The 12,607-nt window shown below is 44.4% G+C and overlaps 1 protein-coding gene across 1 annotated transcript in view; it reads right to left on the bottom strand.

Annotated features, from left to right (window-relative positions):
• The window catches only part of FGF13 (fibroblast growth factor 13), a 474,294-nt gene that overhangs the window by 407,530 nt on the left and 54,157 nt on the right, over positions 1–12,607 (bottom strand). The window lies entirely within an intron of this gene.

The following is a 12,607-nucleotide window of genomic DNA, read 5'->3' as shown; positions in this document are numbered from 1 at the left end:
AAGGCAGAGGAGGCAGGAAAAATGACAAGCGTATTACTCATTTTTAAACCACAAATGTACAATTATAACCTTACTCACTAATAATTTCAGGTGGCACTCTCCTGACAAGTAAGGATGACTCCGTATGCAATAGTACCATCTTATAGTAGCGAGTGGTATGGGGAGAAGCATATAATCATTTATTGTTGTTTTTATTTCCCCTAAGGGCTTCCAGTGTTACAATCTTACATCACTATAATTTATTACATTTCCTTCTATTCCTCATCCATACAGCCTGTCACAGAATGAGTTACAAATTTTCATCCTCCACGAAAAGATTGGACAGGATTTTAAATGTTTTGGGGTGTTTTCTTGAGACCAACACCTCTGCGCTCTTTGTGAAATAAGAAATAAGAAAGGGCAGGCTTCTGTATTTTGGGAGATCTGGATTCCAGAAATGACTGGCACTACCTGTGTGCTCGTAAGCAAGGCAGCTTCCACCCTAGGCCTGCTTTAATGCTCCCCAGGATCTGCTTTAAGCAAACATGGTAAGACACACAGACACGGAAGTGGCTGTCATGAAGGAAGAAGTTTAGTACAGGACTCACAATCCCCTAGAAGCACGAGGCATGCCATGCCATTAGGGCCACACAGGGAAGCACTGGGGCCAGCCAGGAGGAAGAGACAATGAGAAGAAAATGTGAGCAAGAGCCCCTACTGTGCTTTCGTTGGGAAGGAACAGGTGACACGAGGTAAGCAGATTTAGGTTGGGCTCCTTTTAATCATTTCAGCAGACTCTGAAGCAGCAAGGCTCCCATAGATGTCTGGTACCTGGCCCTGGAGTCAGTAGGGCAGGTGAAAAACCTTCAGAGTGCGCAAGCCCCGTAACGGAGGTGGCTGGGGGTATGAGGTCTGGATTGATTGGTCTGCCTAAGAAAGGTGCACTGGAAGGAAACTCGTTTGCCATCTCTAGGAAGGGGTGACCCTGGGAACAGCGGTCCCTCCCTCCGAGGTTGGCAAGACCCCAAGATGTCAAAGCACCAAGATACAAGAAATAAAAGGCATGGTTAATACAAGGCCTCAGTCCCCTTCTCTATAACACGGGTTAGCAACAATTGTGTGGAGTTGGTGGGAGGAGTCCATACCCTCTAAGTGCAAGCTTCTCCATGACCTTCCAAAGCCACATAAAAGTTGAACTGCTGGGCAGAAATCACAAGAAGGCCAATTTTGATTCAAGAACCTGCTCCAAGCATGTTTTCATCTCTACCACTCCACCAGCACCGTATCTGTCATGATCGTCAATGATCTCCATGGAGCCAAATCCAATAGGCAGTTCTCAGTGGCACTTGAGACACTTGGGTACAGGGCTACTGTGACCAGAACTCTCTAGATTCCCATTCTTCCTCTTTGGTTACCCCTCCTCGGGCTCCTCTAAAGAATGTGTAGATAAATAATAGCCTTCTCCAAATTAACACATTCACATTTGAATTCTTCGGGACTCCCACCCAAACTTTCTTGCCCCAGATGAGAACCACTGCCCTAAATCAATCACTTCTCACCACCTTTACCTAAATCCAAGCTACCTTCAGCTTTCACCTGGAATAGGGCAACATCCTGCTCCCACGCCTGCCTTCCTAAGGTTTACTCTTAAACGAGCAGCCACGGATCCTTTCAAAAGATGTCAAATCATGTCACTTTTTGCTCAAAATCCTCTGAAGGCTCGAGATCGCATTTTTTAAAAATGCTGGTGTCCTTATCACAGCTTACAAGGCCCTACATGATCAGGCTCTCGCCCACCTCTCCCGCCACTGTCCCCACCCCTGCTCCCCGCATGATGGCCCCCTTGCTGGTCCTCAAGCACGACAAGCAGACCTCGAGCACACACCCTTTATACTCACTCTTCTCTTTGCAGACAGGCTCTTCTGCAGTTGTTCAGATCCTCACCTACTACACGTCGGTCTGAGCTTAAATGTCACCTCCCTGGGGAGGCCCTTCCCAGCGAAAACAGCACCCTAGTCACTATCCCCTTCTTTTCTTTTGCCTTCAAGGCATTTAGTACCACCCGGCATTAGGTCCTTGTCTTATGTGTGAGTAGTGAGGTTCACTTCCCTGCCAGCCTATGGAATCATTCAAACAAGCCAATCACATCTTCCCAGAGTCAGGGCACCGGCCCACCCTCTCTTGATAGCAAAGCCCGTGTCCCACAGTCCCTGGCTGCTCAGTCTGCACGGCATTGCATGGAGGGTGGTAGTCCCCTGCCCTGGGCTGTGAGTACATGTGACTGACTAATAAACCGCTGTCCATCTCATCTGTCCCGGGGCAGATGTTGTGTCAGGCCACCCCCATAACCCTGTGGCACAAATCTCTCCCTCACCAATGGGGCAAATTAGGAGACAATTCAAACAATGTATAAAGGAACATAGAAATCTTTTCACTGTGCCGCGCCTGGGTGGCTCAGTCGGTTAAGCGTCCGACTCTTGGTTTCGGCTCAGGTCATGAGCTCAGGGTCCTAGGATGGAGCCCCGTGTTGGGCTCCCCACTCAGCGGGGAGTCGGCTTCCCCTCTCTCTCTCCTTCCGCCCCTCCCCCTGCTCATGCACTCTCTCTCTAAAATAAATAAATATTTAAAGAAACATAAAAAACTAAAATAAAAAAAAAAGAAATCTCTTCATGCTAAAGCCCATCAGATGGCAACCGAGCTGTTACTTCACTCTGAGTCTTCTCTTCCCCAGGATCAACATCACTCAGTGCCTCCAGTACCCACACAGGCCTTGACTTTGAGACTGTCCACCCTCACGTGCTACTCGAGAGGTCTAGATCATATGTGCCTTGCAGTGCAGAGCCTACAACGAAGCATAGGCACTTCCTGCCACAAGTGGGCTGGCCACTAAAATGAAAACATCACCGCTCCAAAGTTGACAAAATTTCTGGAGTCAGATCAGTACCCTGTGGCTTCCACTCACCCTGGCCAGTTCCCCTCCTCTCTTGGGAGTCTTGGTTTGCTCATCTGGAAAATGGGAATGACAGCAAGACTCTCACAAGGTTTTCTGGAGGCTCAACCGAAAGCATGTCTGTATGGTGTCTGGCCCAGAGCTGCTGCTCATTAAACACTTGCTGTTTTGCTATTATTACCACTATCAAGTAGGACAAGACAAATGGTACACAGGAGTGAACAGGGGCTGGGGGTGGAGGGCGGGCAACAGTGAGTTGAGGATGAGCACAGGCAGCCTGGGCTTCCAAACGGACTCTCTGGGGAGGGGGTACTACTGCCGAGTCCCCCTCCGACTGCATGGACGGTGAACCATCTTCAGGCTCCAAAACAGGAGTTCAATGACCAAAACCATGGAATCTGTTTTATGCTTCTGTCCATGAGACAGAAAAAAAAACCCTTTTAGTTTAGTTTAGTTTTGTTTTCAAAATCATGAAGCCAAAATGGTCATGACATAGCACAAGGATCCAACCAACTGAAATCCATGATGGGAGCGAGGTGGGGGAAGTCACAGAAATAGAAATTGCCACACATCTGACTTCAGGAGTATTTTTAAGTCTCCTTAGAAACAGCCTCCCTGTGGGAATATTCATATTTAGGACTGATTATTTCATAAATGTCTTCAATCTGATCCAGGAAAAAAAAAAAAAACTGTTGTCACCAACACCAGTAAATTTTTTTTTTGGCAAGCAAACGATGTTGGGTTCTATTTTCAGCTTGTAAAATTATGGATTTTGTAGTGTTCCACCTGCCATTCATTTAAAAAATAATTAGTTAAGAATGAAAACTATTTTTTCCCTTTGGGGAAACTCCAATATAATCTGGAAGAGATCCTATGTTTATGATGTAGTTCCACAGAGTTGAATGTCTTAGTTTTTATGAGCAGTAAGCTGCATCAATTAAAACAAACGGTAAGAGCAAAAGATTTTGATTCCAGTTATATTACACACAGTACTTCAAACGACCCACAGTCATTCAATGAATCCTAAGTAAATCAATGGAGCGAATGGGGGCTGGGCCCTCGCTCAGTGCCAGGTCCTACATTCAGGGAGAGAGCCTGAATGAAGCTGTGTGGCTGACGGGCCCACAGCTGCTGCAGAGCCACGGCCTTGGAAACAAGAAGTCCAGTAGGTGGAAAGGACAAGGGTAGAGAGTAACAGTAGCTCCAAGTGCTAGGACCAGTCCTGGCTGCTGTGGCCCGGTCCATGTCCGCCTCCTCCAACTCACTCACCTGCTTATCTCAGGTGTCCCTCTGGCCCCTGCTATTAGTGCCCACAATCTCTCATCTGCTCAGGTGACGTGCTTAACACACAAGCGACTGGATGGCAAGTCATTGCACCCCTCTGAGCCTCCATTTGCTCACGCGTCAAATGGGGACACTAAGTGCACCTACACCTTATATGGCTGGAACACAGCCAAGTTCATTTGTTTACCTACTGTCTATGGCAGTTTTTGCACTACAAGGCAGAGCTGAATAGTTGGGACAGACTCTTTGTGGCCCAGAAAGCCTAAAATAGTTACTATTTGGCCCCTTACAGAAAAAGTGTGTAGATCCCTGCCCTAGAATGCCCTCCCTTTTCTCCTACTTCAATAAATCCCATTCATCTTTTTTTTTTTTAATTTTATTTATTTATTTGACAGAGAGAGACACAGCGAGAGAGGCAACACAAGCAGGGGGAGTGGGAGAGGGAGAAGCAGGCTTCCCGCTGAGCAGGGAGCCGGATGCGGGGCTCGATCCCAGGACCCTGGGATCATGACCTGAGCCAAAGGCAGACGTTTAACGACTGAGCCACCCAGGCGCCCCCCCATTCATCTTTTAAAATTCAGCTCAAGAGTCCTCTTCTCCAGGAAACCTTTCTAGACCTTTCACCCCACCATCCCTACAAGGAAATTTGAGCCTTCCTCTTATATGCACCCCACCCCCACTCAGCACTCAGTCCATGGCCCCGTGAAGCACTAATCATACTGGGTTGGAATTATCCAAGACAGTGACCTCCCTGAGGGCAGGGACTGTGGCTCATTCATCTATGGACCCTGAACACCAGCACACAGGGCTCAACCCAGAAATGGCACTAAATAAATCCTGATGGAATGAACGGACTTGGCTGTGTTGTATTTGTAATATCACACAACCCTCCACCACCTACTAGTCAACAATCCCATGGCACTTGTTGAAGTCAAGGGCATGGCCCATCAGTGAGAATAACGACAACTTGAAGCTATTCTCCAGCAACCAAGTGTGGCTGAAGAGACATCAACAACAGTCCAACCTGCCCCTGCTGCTTGCAGAGAAGGTTCATCCACCAGGCCTACTGCCCTAGAAGCTCTTTTCAGCCCTGAGCATGGCTTGCCCAGGGGTCTGTTGGCTGAGGCACATCGCAGGCTGTTGGGTCCCCCTGCCTCTCCAAATGGCTTACCTCCTTCACTCCAGCTCACCACACCTTGGTCTGGCCAATCACGCACCAGTTGCGCCACACCCACAATGTCTTGAGTACAACCTCCTAGTGGTATGCTAGCATGTCCATGGGCCTGATTTTTGACCTTGACATTTTCTTCTCAGGTACTAATCTTAATATCAGGGATAAGGAACAGTGCCACAGAAAAAAAGCACTGGACTTGGAGTCAGAAGACCCAGGTGTTATTACTGGCTCCCCTACTTTCTAACTGTGAGAACCTTGGGCACCTCAGGCCTCACGTTCCTTTTCTATAATTTGGAGACGATAATGCTACCGGATCAGAGGAAGTGAGACCGTAGGAGTGAAAATGCTCTTCGCTCCGGGAAGTACTAATTCTCAAATGATAGGAACATGGCCCCTCTCCCAGGAAGACATTTCAGAGTCATCTGAGGGGCTTCTTCAAACCATATCCAGCTCTGGGGAGATCTGGAACATTGTCTTCCTCTCTTGAGATTCAGAGCTGTGGTGAAGCACCTTGGCCCACTGGAGGGGTGCTGTCACTCAAGGGTCTGGGGCAAGATGAAGGGTGAATGGCGCCACTCTGGTGCTGGACAGATGGAAGTGGACACAACTGTCAGTGCTGAAGAAAAGGCCAAGAAGGAATGGGGCTCCAGTGATGTTTTCCCAACTTTTTCATGTCGTGGCATCTACACAGAATGCCAACCTTACGTGGCATGCTGGGGCAAACAGCTGAGGCTGCTAGCCACCACAGGGAACCCAAGCCCACGTTCCTGGCCATTAAGAGGGCTGAGGAGAACAATGTGTTGAACACACCTTAACTCATTTTTTTCAGCACATCCTTTGGAAGCTGTGCTCGAGCAAGAGCTACTAACTTCAAGATATAGGCCTACCTTTCAGGGGCAAATAAGCCAGCCGTAGCCACCTGCCCCAAGACCAGCATTAAGCATGTACCTTAATCATTTCCCCACTGACCCCCAGCACATCAGAAGGAGTCAAAACCATGTCCCACCATTTTAAAAAGGTTGCCAGTCCTGCCATTGCTTTTCACTTTGGTCTGGGACTAGAGGTCACCTTAGGAACACCCCCAGCTTTGAAGGTGCTTCTAGGCCCTCTGGCCCAAGTCCACCTCTCTCTCTATCTCTAAATAGTTCCTCAGCCTGGACTCACAGGCACTGCTCTACCTTCACCTGGGTCCCAGCCTCTTCTGAGTCAGAAAATACAATTTGCCCAGGGCATGAGCTTCGGAAGCTCAGCCTCAGCACCAGCATCACCCTTAGGACTGACCCTGGGCTCTAGTTCTCATTGCTGGAGTTATGCCTTGTTCCTTAGAGTGAGACCCTGCCTTGTCCTCCAAATCCAGTCACTTGTTTCTCATCCTGCTCCTCTTGCATCCAAGGCTAACAATGTTCCCGGTTCCTCCAGGTCTGGGCTCCTGTCTTACTCTTTCCCCATCTCTGAGGGCCTGGAATGCATATTCTCAGTCCTGACCGGGACTCCCAATCACTATATACTGCCACAACTTCCAGTCACCAACCCCACGGTGGTATCTCCAGATACCATACTCTACATTTTCTCCAAGGCCTTGCCACACATTATTCTCCCCAGCGCTTGTGCTATCTTGCCTGGGGCGTGTGCTACCTGTATCCTTGTCCTTCCTGGCCTGACAGCTGCCCAGTCCATGGACGGGAAAGGCGCCTTCCGCTGTATGGCGTAACTTGTAAGGGCTTGGGCTTTGGAATGGCAAAGACATGAAGGAAAATTGCAGCTCTACTGCTCACAAGCTATATGACCGTGAACGCATCAGCCTCCTTCAACTTCCTCATTTATGAAATGACAAGAAGAGTACCCATCCTAAAGGGTCACTGTGGGAATTAATAAAAAAAAAAATTACTTTCATTCATTAAATAGTTGAGTGCCTACTATGTGCGAGACATTGTGCTAGTCAGTCATAGTAAGGAAAATGCTGGTTAGACCATCCCATTATAAGTGTTTACTAGCCCCTGAGGTATATTCCAGCACCCGGATCATCCACATGGGCACAGCAACACAATATAATCACTGTGACCATTGTACCTAATTTAATCCCTTCATTCAATAAATTGTGTGGGGGCCTCCCCTGTGGAGATACTCTGTCTGGTGCTGTGGAACCAGTCTTCCCAAACCTGGTTCTTCAGCAAAATAATCTGGGAAATTTCTGTATGTATGTATGTGTGTGTGTGTGTGTGTGTGTGTGTGTGTATATATATATATATATATATATTAGTATAACATATAATACAATACATTCATCATATACATATTATACTCCTAGACCCATAGAATCTCAATCACCAAGATCAGAGATATCTGTCTCTTTGAAGGCTCCGGTGATTCTGAGAACCAGCCCAGCTTCATAATTGATGTGATGTAGAAAAAAAGAGAGGAAGGCCTAAATCCCACCCCCAAGGAAGTTGTGTGGGGAGGCATGCCTGTATGAAAGTTAACATGGCCTGCTTTGGGCTCTTCATGGAACAAGTAAACTATTATAGAAGTGTAAAGCATGTTTGTTAGGGGCTTTTGAGAAAGAGATTTCATAGCAGAGATAGACCTCAGAAAACAAAGGAGGATTTCTTAGATCTGAAGAGGAGAGGGACCAGACCCAAAGCAGCAGTAGACGGCAATAAGATGCAGACTGGTGCTCACGTTCAAACTTCTCACATTTCTTTATGAACATGGTGACTGATGAGTGAGAGCTCTCCCAAGTGCCGTGGTGGTAATGCCTGAGCACTCCACGTGCTGAGGAAAAGCCCAGGCGGAGAGCTGGAGGCAGGTCCCTCTTCTGCTTGAAAAACGTCAGCAGGCAAACTATGAGATCCCGGGAACTTCTCTTTTCTGATTATGACCACTCCTGCCGGCTTGCTTAAAGATGAGGCCAAGTCACTAATGCTCCATCTCATTAGCCCTCTGACACCTTGGGGAAAGCCACTAGTCAGTCCCTACCTCATTTTCAAAGCCCATACACAATAAGGATCCTTCCCCTTCTTCCTTCAGCTGATATTTATGGAGGACCTTGAGTCGGGCACAGTGCTAGGAACTGGATGGATATGGAAAGAAAGACTAATTCAAGATCGAACAAATACATCACAGAAAGTATAATTTCAAATAACTGTTTAGTATTTCTTCCTGCTTATTTTTCTAGATGAATTTTGCTGGCAATTTGTCACATCTCACGAAGTATCCCACCAGGCCTTTAATTGGCACGTACTGACACTCTACATTAGCTCAGAGACTACAGGAATCCTTCCCATGTTTTGTCTTTCCAGCTGGAACAAGGTATCTCTCCGTTCATTTATTTAGTGCCTTCTATTCCTCCCTTTTGGATTTCATAATTTTATTTAAATAAATCTCACGTCCCAAATTCAATTAATGTCCAAGTATTTAACATATTTTGTCTCCATTGCAAATGAATTCTCTTCTTCATTACATTCTTCAGTTGTTTGCAACCAGGAACATGACTGCTTGTGTTAATTTGCCTTGAATTGCAAGACGTTTGTTAACCTCATTTATACCAACTAGTATATTATGACCTTGTATGTTCTAGAAGTGCAATTTTTCTGGGGTATCCCAGCAGTATCTATCACAATAAGTGCTGGGCCTACTGAAGAAAATATGGCTTTCTTTGCTGATGGTGCTCATCTAATTTCTTTTTCCTTACCAATGACTATGGCTTATATTTCTAGTACAATGTTTAAAAAAATGAAAGAGTCCTCACTTTATCAGTTGTAATTTTTCCTATTTATATGGATCTCTCTTCTCTATGAAAGATAGTGTTAGATTTTATATTTAAATATATGAAAATCAGACTCTTTTGAGGGCTAAATACACTGTCCAAGAATAGTTGTTCCATTTATTAGAGGCCTTTTCAACATCTATTGAGATATCATTTTAACAGTGTTTGTGTATTAATATGATGAACTGTCATAATAATTTTAATTTTATCAGCTTATCTTGTGCTCCTGGATTAAATATCACTTGGTCAGAGATAAATTTTTAAGTGGAATTATTTTCTGTTTATAATTGTTAATAAATAATGAATACCTGTAAGTAAAGTTGGCCTATAATTTTCTTTTTTTGTACTTTTTACCAATTTGGGGGTTGAAATCATATTTCCTCAAAAAGTAAATCGGGAATTGAGTAAACCGCATCAATTTGACTTTAAAAACAATTTAGAGGAGACAGGATTTTTTCATACTTGTAGAGAAATATTATAAGCTTTTTAGCCAGATAGATCTCAGTTCAAATCCTAGCTCTACCACTTACATGCTGTGTGACTCAGGCAAGTCATCTAACTTTTCAAAGCCTAATATATGAGCTGTAAACTGGTGTTACTAATAGCTCCCATATATAATCATTGTGTGGATCAGAACCTATAGATGTGTGTGTGTGTTTGTAAAATGATCTAGTCCATAGTAGGCGGTCAAAACATACCATGGCTTTCAAAATTTGGGATCTTTCTATTAATATATGTGGTCCAAATACCCATGGTTTGTGTGAGTTTCACTATAAGACTTTAATAACTTCTTGTTTCTTTCTCTGTAATTGGTATGGTCATGTTTTCTGGTTAATCTTGCATGAGCTTTTATATTTTGTAATTTTGTGAGGCATCATTCATTCCCGGTCTGATTTATCTGATCTATTAGCGTAAAGAGTACTGTTTATCTGCAGATTTCTAAATCTTTTACATTTGTTGTCAGATCTCCTGTCTCATTTCTAATTTAATGAATTTGTGATGAAACCACTGTTCATTTTTTTCAAAAATCAGCCATAGGGTTTATCAGCTTTTTCTCCAGTTTATTTCTACCTTTAGGTTTATTACTTCTGCCCACTCTTTCTGGCTTCTGACGTTGCTCCTCTTCGAAAACATCTAGATGCAAGCTTAATTCGTTATGCTTTGCCTTTCCTTTCTTAGCAACATAAACAACTAGAATAATGCATCTCCCTCTAAGCACCACTTTGGCAACATCCCACAGTATTTTGATTTGTTCATATTTATGTTTGTTCTGCTTATTAAAAAGTCTGGGTTATTGGGTTCTGCACTTCTCTCAGAAGATGTTATTTAAGAGAGCATGTTGTTAATTTCCCTTATTTATTTCTCATTTCATTATGGCTTCATAAAGTGTTTTTTAGTACTTTTGTCTTTTTATATTCTCAAAATATGTATCTAAATCTAGGCATATCATTAATTTTTATGAATGATCCACATGCATTTGCAAAGAAATTTTATCACTACTTTAAGAGTAAATAATGTGATTAGTTTGAAATTTATGCTGTCATTTTTAATTAAAGTAAGAGCAAGAGGACCCTGAAAAATGTGCATTTTCTCCTTTAGATTCTAATCTTAGTTATGGGAACTCTTCCAAAGGAAAATGAAATGCTGTTAGTTAATTTCCTAATGTTGCCACTTAACATAAGAATGACAGTTAGTCTAAACAAAACATTTTAATGTGTTAATTCTAACTAAATGTAGTAAGCCATGGTATTTAAACTTGGGAACACAGTGAAATCTCATTTTAGTAGTATCAAAATACACCAGTGTTGCAATATGTTCCTCTTCTAGATAATAGCCGTTGACAGGGGGAAAAAAATCCACATAATTCTTTCCTGACAGCTGACCAGTACTTTTCAATGTACATCCATAGGCTATTAATGGGGGAGGGAAGGCTTCAGAGGTCAGATACATTGGAAATGCTAGTTTACACTAAGGTTTCCTTACCGCAAAATTTCTTAGGGTCTTTATGTACTAATGGAGATTATGATTTTCTTAAAAAGGTATATAGGTCCCCCAATATTTGACCATGGAACCCGTCATCGCTAACTATGTTGAAGCACTAGTATTTTCATGGAATACACTTTGGGAAACACTATTGGTGAATAACAAAAGCAGTTTTCTAAAGTTCCCCCAAGCAAACACAATTGCCCCAGCAGGAGGCCCAGTGAAGTTAAGCAGGGGATAGTTCTCGCAGAACCCTAAGAAAAATTTTTTCTCACCAGGAAGCTGGGGCAAAACAAATGCAGAGGATATGGGGGCAGGTAGTGAAAAGAGTGCATTGGTGACTGTTCTACAGACTCCAAAGGGTGTCCATTCCTTAGGACCAAAAGCAGAGACTGTCCCAGGTCAAACTGAGCTTTAGATAGCAGAGGAAGAAGAACTTCATGCTATAAGAAATATGTCGCTTCTCCTTGGAGGTTCACAACCATGCAGTTACATACAGTGCCTTCTCCCGCTCCCCATCATGGTCACCTCAGACCTCACGAGCACTCCCTCCCATTCACTCGGGGCTCCCAGGCTCACACTCCACCGTAAGTCCCACCTGCACTCAAAATGACTTCAGTGTGCCCGTGGATAACATGTCCGACCTCTGGCCTCTCAGTTCCTTGCTCTCCTCATCTCCAGAGGTCGCTTCCATCTATCCATGTTGACCTCTAGAATTTGTACTCACCCGGAACAGTTCAACTCTAATGGCTTCGGTTCAAAGAGCCCATTTTCTGGTCACTAGTTTTCTCAGCCTGTGACTCTCACACTTCAGCACTTAGCAAATAGAGAAGTCAGAAGATGACGAAGGCTCCGTGAAGTCTCTTAGGCCACTCTTGCTTCCATCTTAGATACTGGAGTCCCTGACTTCACTCTTTTGGCAACATCCTTAACTTCTGCGCTTCCTTTTCCTTCTATTTCTCCCACCTGGCAAACCCCCAACTCGAGATCAACATGGCAGAACATATGTCATGGAACCATATGGAGTGGTGTTACTACACATTCATGCTGTCCAACCTTATTTGTGTCTTCACCCTGGCCAACAACCCTTTCATATGCCCTGCTCCAGTTTCTCTCCCATTCCTCAATACAGCTCACTTCATCTTTTCACCTGTTTCCTTACACTTGACCTTGCTACCTATAAAATACAGCTCCTGTTACCACCCTTTCACCTGCTCCTCTCCAGATTACCCTGAACTACTTAGCGTTCTCAGAAGACATCATGGTCTGTCTTGTCACTGGGACTTTGCATGGGCTGTTTCCTCTTCCTGGAATGCCTCTCTCCTATCTCGGTTAAAACTTCTCTCTCCTTTCATCTTGGCATTGCCTCTCAGAATGCTTTACCTGACTCCCTACTCCCAGGCTAGCTTAGGCATTCTCATCATTGTGTATATCACCTTGCATCATGATTTCCTCAAAACCCAGCCACTTC

This window comes from Phoca vitulina, unplaced genomic scaffold (assembly GCF_004348235.1).
Source record: "Phoca vitulina isolate PV1807 unplaced genomic scaffold, GSC_HSeal_1.0 scaffold39, whole genome shotgun sequence".
NCBI classification, from domain to species: domain Eukaryota; kingdom Metazoa; phylum Chordata; class Mammalia; order Carnivora; family Phocidae; genus Phoca; species Phoca vitulina.
Note: the sequence above shows the minus strand (reverse complement) of the source record. Positions and strands in the feature narration are given on the sequence as shown.